This window comes from Lutra lutra, chromosome 7 (genome assembly GCF_902655055.1).
Source record: "Lutra lutra chromosome 7, mLutLut1.2, whole genome shotgun sequence".
In the NCBI taxonomy this organism is placed as follows: Eukaryota; Metazoa; Chordata; class Mammalia; order Carnivora; family Mustelidae; genus Lutra; species Lutra lutra.
Window position 1 is genome coordinate 55,979,651 of NC_062284.1, and position 6,868 is coordinate 55,986,518.

General features: G+C 38.3%; 1 pseudogene; it reads left to right on the plus strand.

Annotated features, from left to right (window-relative positions):
* Nucleotides 1-3,283: 3,283 nt before the first annotated feature.
* Nucleotides 3,284-6,640, plus strand: LOC125104435 (COP9 signalosome complex subunit 5-like; annotated as a pseudogene).
* The last annotated feature ends 228 nt before the right edge of the window (nucleotides 6,641-6,868 follow it).

The following is a 6,868-nucleotide window of genomic DNA, read 5'->3' on the forward strand; positions in this document are numbered from 1 at the left end:
TATTCAGACCATTGTATTTGGGCCAGCAGACCTGAACCGAATTCTTTCTGCTCAGTACACATTTATATCTTTTTAAGTTAGAACGTGATTGATAGTTGGTTTTCAAACTCCTAGCTACAGAAAAGAATTCTACAGATCCTTTGTAATGCCAGGGACAGCTCATTTTCAACCTTAACTTTGAACCACTAAATTCTGCAAAAAGGCTTTAAAAACAGAATCAGACTAATTTGAGGGTTATAATACAATTTTATGAAATATATTTTAACATACTCTAAGACAAGAACAGTGTGGGTCCTCTATTTAAAAACTCACAGTAAGCCAGTGCGATTTGCATCCGTCTGTATTACTTCTATATCTTATGTACTGAAAAGCTTTTATTGATGGAAGGGAAGAAATGAAAAAAGAAACGTACTCCACCCACATCTTCACCGTCTCAAAATTCATTCACTCTGTCCCTTTCTACATGTACAAGACCCACATGTATTCACATAAGGAAGCTGATGTACACTGTGCTTCATTTATATTCCATTCAGACATTTATGATAAATAAAACCATCTTGTAATAATTTGAATGGAAAAATTATGAGCCAGAATTCATGGGCCAAGCCAAACTAAAGAACCTGTAGTCTTCAAACCATCAAGAATGAAGTATTGTGGTTAATACCTGGGATCTAAGAAAGAAAGAAAGAAAGAAAGAAAGAAAGAAAGAAAGAAAATTAGAAGAGAGAAAAGAAACCATTAAAAGCAAGAATAATATGAGTTCAGTGAATGGTAAATAACATTTAAATTTTCAAGGCATATAACATACTATCTTATTTAATCTACAGATGGGCAAAAAGTAGATTTTTATCCCGATTTTAAATATAAAGTGACTGAGACCAGAAGCCTACATTTTTATGCAAAACCTGTGATTATAAATACTGGCCTTACTTTTCTTAAATACATGGAGCAACTTCCTCTTATGGAAAGTCCCTATTTTATACAGAAAGCATGCGGTAGAACCTGATGACTTCTTAAAGTCTGACATCTACAAAGGACAGATATAACCCAAACGTTCTGATTCAAATCTGGTGGTGTTATTGTCAGTTCCAGTTCTGTTTTGTTTTTATTACGCTAGAAGTAAAAATCCCAAAACACGAGCCAACACTTTTCCTTGTTTAATTCATAGATAGAAATCTAGTGATTTTTTTTTCCTCCTACTGGTATGCTATTTGCTATAATACATGTCCATCCATTTGGAATTTCTAACTTAGGGAAAAATAGGAAATTTGATGAAATTCCACTAAACTGGTGTTCTCCTAAGCTCTTGACCCTCACTTTTTAGAAGCACCCTGAACAGTAAGACCTATTAAGTCTCACTTCCATGCTTGTCCCCGAGGAACATATATTTGCCTCTAAACCAGAAGTCACCTTCATAGGCATGATTTCCCATGCTTCATAAGAAAAAGGAAGACCTTTTAGTAGCCGAAAACACGTCAGCTAATAGACATGCGAAACAATTATTTCTAAAGATAAAACCCGAAAGGTCCGAAATGCTAAATTGGGCTTTTGGAGACCACGTAAGGGCTCTCCTTGACTAGCACTGAGAGTGCCAACGAAAACAGTGCTCGCATTTTCCTCTTCCAGTGTGCCATTTACCACTGCGAGCTTCCAAAAAAATAAATTCTCCATGCTTTCCAACATGCTGACCCTAAAACAAATCTGTCATTGGAATCTAAAGAAAAGGCACTGGACGAAATGCTGAGCTGTCTCTGCTCCCGGGGAGTCACGTTCGCATATTCATGTTGGAAAGGATTTCATCTTGGAGGCTTCTGTTCATCTAACCAGATACTTTGCAAGTAAAAATGCATGAAATTTAAACCAGCTTTTCACATGGCCATTTTTTATGGCAGACCATTTCAGCAGTGTAACAGGGGTAGACACCTATAAATGTATGATGTGATGGATTCGATTGTAATGCAGCCTGGATACATATGGAGGTAGTGTTTGCCCTTCAGTGCAAATCCATTTTTATGTCAAAAGGAATCCATGGAAATTAATAGGGCATTATCCAAGCAATAAGCAATGTTGTATATACAATGCAAAAATTTCTAGCAGGAAGACAAATTTTCTCTAAGTAATGTGAAAAATAACCATGCTAAGAGATAGTAAGCACATTAAGAAAATGGTGAAGCTCTGAATACTATTTAGAAAGAAAACAGGTGGAGAGAGGACTGCGATCTTTAACCTTTAGTGGAATAATACCTATGAGCAAGAAAAATGCATTATTTTCTAGACTCACGTTTATGTTGGACACAGGCTCAGAGGTTTATGATTATTAGTAAATGCCCCAATGTCACTGCCCAAATTTTGGCTCTATAATGCAGTTTACTTAACTGACCAAGCAGTTATTTTATTCTTTCATATATGGATTAATTTAAGAAATATCTTTGGCATTCCTATCATGTGCCACAAAAGCAAGTTCAATAGGGAATAGGGAAATCAATGCAGCAGGTATGGTCTTTATTTGATTGTGTTAAAGGGTGATCCTGTCTGTTGTTGAACCTGATTTGTAAACTTTCCACTGAAGCATAATTTTTAATATTGAATTATTCTTTGAGTCCCTTGACTATTTTTATATTTCATATATATACATATATATATATTTCTTATGCCCAGTGTTTCTTAAAACATGACCTGCTCGCCTACTTTTGTTCTTACTTTTTATCACTTTATCCAGTTTTTTACTGTAGGGTATGCTCGATTTCCGCAACCGCCCCCCGCCACCATCCCCAAGAGACATTTTCTGACCATAAGGAAGACAGTACACCCAGCCCTTAGCTGGTATTTTATACATACTAATGTTTCCACCCCACCCTCAGTATAAACTACTGGCTTCTTAATTCCTCTTGTGCTTTACAGAATTTAATGAAGAACTTTGAAAGGGAGTTGGGAACTGGCGTTATATTCATATACAATCAATAGTCCTTTACTTTTGCTGTCACTACTAAGTCACTGATAGCCACTGGCCAGATCTGAAATGACCAGATCCAGGCCCATCAGTTGATTAGGACAACTTGGTAAATGGTGTCTTTCTAGTGGTCAGGCTCTCAAGAAAAGGAGGGCTACAGACCAGACATTTGAGAATGGGAAAGGCCAGGGGCTGTAGCCGAGTGCTGAGTCTAGTTTTTTGTGGCATCAGGTAGGGGTACACAAGAAGCTCAATAACTATCAGGAAATCCAAAGCAAATGAGGAAAGGCACAAAATATAAATGGGCACAAACAAGCCACTTGATATAAGACCATGAACCTGAAGAGTCAGAGAAAAGATAAATTCTCTCAAGGTAGGTTGATAAGACATCCACTGTCTCAGAGTTGGTAGAACATGGGGAGGGAGAGACAGCAGGGAGTGGGACCCCCCTCCCAACAGCAGATTCTAAGCAGCAGGACACTCATTATAGCTGAAGCCCACAGAACATTTTTTCCTTTTAAAGAAAGTATACAGGCTGATGACTATGATCTGAAGATAGAAGTCTACACCTCATTGCCTTTCTCAAACATGAATGAGGGTTCTTCCTTAGGGTCTGTGAGGTGGTCACCAGCTGGGCCTTACTGGCTGTTTGAGCCTTGACCTCTTCATTGACCTCCAGGGCAGGCACACAGAAATGAGGAGACTTGTTATAAACATGTCCCTGCCTCATTAACCTCCTGCCATTTGCACATGTTACAGTGTATTTCCAGCTCTTTTGTTGTGGGGAAATTGCTTTTTGGAAGCTTTAAAGCTACAAAAGTTGTTGAACCAAATGTCAGATATTTATTTGGAATCAATAAACTGATTATGTACTGGGGAAAGGGTGAAATAAGTACAACCTTCTTAGAAAAGGGAGTTATGCCACCTCACTTCTATGATTGTGGCCAACGGACTGAACAAGGGGACCGCTGGCATGTTCAACCAGTCGATGTTCACACAGGGCCGTGGATTTGCGTCAGCACTCAGACCTTTCTAACTAGACTGTAAAAGAAGTTTGTGGCACTTCATACATTACCTAGGACAATTGAAAAGAAGAATTATCCACTCATAGCAAGATGATGCTGTTCTCCCCATCTTCCAAATATTCACGAGCAGCACACAGTGTGCAAGGACAGACCCTTGCATCCAGCTGAACAAAAAAGTTGAGGATGGGTCATTTTGGAAGAAAGCAACTTGTTTTATTTTTGTTTTGTCTTAAAACAATGTGAGGAATAAAGTGATTTTCCTGCTGGATGAGAATGTAGAAAGGTTACTGGGTATAGAGAAAGAGAGGCAGGATCAGCTGTAAGTTCCCTAGTGGTCAGACTGCCTCTCTACAGCACAGAGCTACAGTTTCCAAAGGTGTGCTTAGAGAACTACCCGGAGATTTTCTAAAAATGAGGCATCTTCAGCTCCACCTGCGGTGATCCTGATTCAGTTGATCTGGATTTTGATGCAAGAATCTGCAGTTTTGATAAAATACTTCATGTGTTGTTTTAAAGTAGATGGTTTATGGATCATATTACAAGAAACACTAATCAAGGGTCTTGGTGGAGTTGACCCTGATTTCCACCCATAAACAATGCAGTACACACTCCTCAGAGTAGTTTGCAGAAGTTTCTGAAAATCTCACTAATGGGCGTTGGTATAGAAATATCTCTAGGTCTTTTAGGAAAGGACCCACTAGTAACCACATAGATCTTCCCAAGTAATTCAACTGTTAAATTTCATATTGGAAAAAAAAAGGAAAAAAAATTCATACTGAAAAGTACAAAGTAAGGCTTCGAGTGATAGCAGATCTTCAGATAGAAAAAGACATGTCATCTCCCCTTAGAACAATGGAAACCTTAACCAGCAGAATAAACAGGCCAAGTAGATGATCAGAGATTTCACTGAGGAAAGAGAAGAGCTATCTAGCAGTAGACCAGACTATTTATTTGAATTTTTTCTATACCCTTTAAATATCAGCTTTTTTGATGTTACTTTTCAGAGACTGTGACCTTTTAAGAAGTGAAAAAGCACCAAAATGCTATACAGTATATTGAAGCAGTTTATCAAAATGTCACCCAACAGTTGATGCCAATTGCTAACAAGATATTGTGTTTCCTTATTTAATTGGCCAGCTTGCCTAATTATGGCTGTTTTGGGATATCTATCGATGAGCTCTTCCTGAAGAAAAAGCACCATTTGAGGCAATTTCATATAAATATATGAAGAGAGAATATAAAGTAAGGGAACACCCCCAATGAGAATTATGACTGGGTAATAAAATTTACCTGTTTGCCCGGATCCCTAATTTATAGAAACACCTCCATAACCTAGCCAACACAAATCTGGATAATTGCCAATTACCTATGCTGCTGTACCTTCCAAAAGTTATCTTGGCATACAGCTCAACAGAAAAATAGGAAGTGCCTTGGAAATTACTCACAAAATGTGAATACCACATGTCAGAATCGTGAGCTTTGGAAGAACTATAAAGAGTTTTCATTATTTAGGTCTATGAAAGCAGAGGAAACAGAAATATATCTAATAATGCAAGGCAACGGAACCAGGAAATTTATAAGAAGGCTTAATCTGTGGATTTTACTCTAAATGTTGGGCCATGTTCAAACTGAGACACTAAAAAACATTATCTCTGGCTGTAGCTGTGATCACTCAGAGGTCAGAAAGAATGGGATGTCAAACTTCCCGAGGTTTTTAGACAAAGGACTTGTAGTGAGTCCTTTCCCTTAAGCTTTCTTTTTTTCCATTCTTATGGGACATGAAAGACAAAACCTTAGCACATTCCACAATCAATGGAGACGCTGTCCAGTGACACTTAACTTAAATACTGTATTATGTTATTTATGACCCCTTGGCTGAGGCTTTAGATAATTAAGTGGGAGTAAGTTAGTCCTTGCTCTATAGGAATGCTAATAAAAAATTCCAAATCTCAGTGGATTAAACAGAATGATACCCAAACTCACTGCTCCAGATACTGTCACCCAAGTGTTACTCAGCTTGGGGAGCTACAGAAACTATATGAGGTTTAGAAAGTGATCTTGGGTTCTGTCTACAGTGTTCACGAAGTTTGGAGAACTTTCTGGGGATGAAGTCTGGACACGTCTGGTTTGCACAGGTTTCAGAGATTTTCAGCAGGTTTATACCAGGGCTTGTTTAAACCTGACAGGAATAGTATCTGCCGGGAAATTGAATCTTGAAGCCTTTAGGACATATCTACCCAAAGGTTACAAACCTCTTGATGAAGGTCACTCTCGAGTATCGGGCTATTCCACGTAGTAAAATAGAAGATTTTGGTGCGTGCTGCAAACAATATTATACCTTAGAAGTCTTACATTTCAAATCTTCTTTGGATCATCAGTTGCTTGATCTTCTGTGGAATAAATACTGGGTGAATATGCTGAGTTCCTCCAGCTTGCTTACTGATGTAGACTTTGCCACCAGTCAGGCCTTGGATTTGTTTGAAAAGATCGAGCAGTCGGAGCCCTACTGGGATGAGGAAGTTTTACCTTGGGTTTAGAAACACATGGCAAAAACCCAGAAGACAAACTTGCTAAGGCTACTTGAGACTGCAATAAAACTGTCATAAAAGCTACACATGGATTGGTGTCTCAGAATAAATTCTTTAGTCAAATTAACATCTCTTAATCAGTAGTACTTCTTCTATCTGAAAGTCAGTAGGCGAGAACTACTCAAGGAACACTGTAAAACCAGTTCCCTCAAATCAGATTTGATATAGGACAAGGGTCCTCTGAAGTCTCTTGAATATTAACATTTTGTAAGAAAACTCTTTAAAGTAACACACACACACACACACTCTCACACACACCTCAAAACCTTGGGTACCATTCAACTGCAGGAGCTGAGATCCGTATG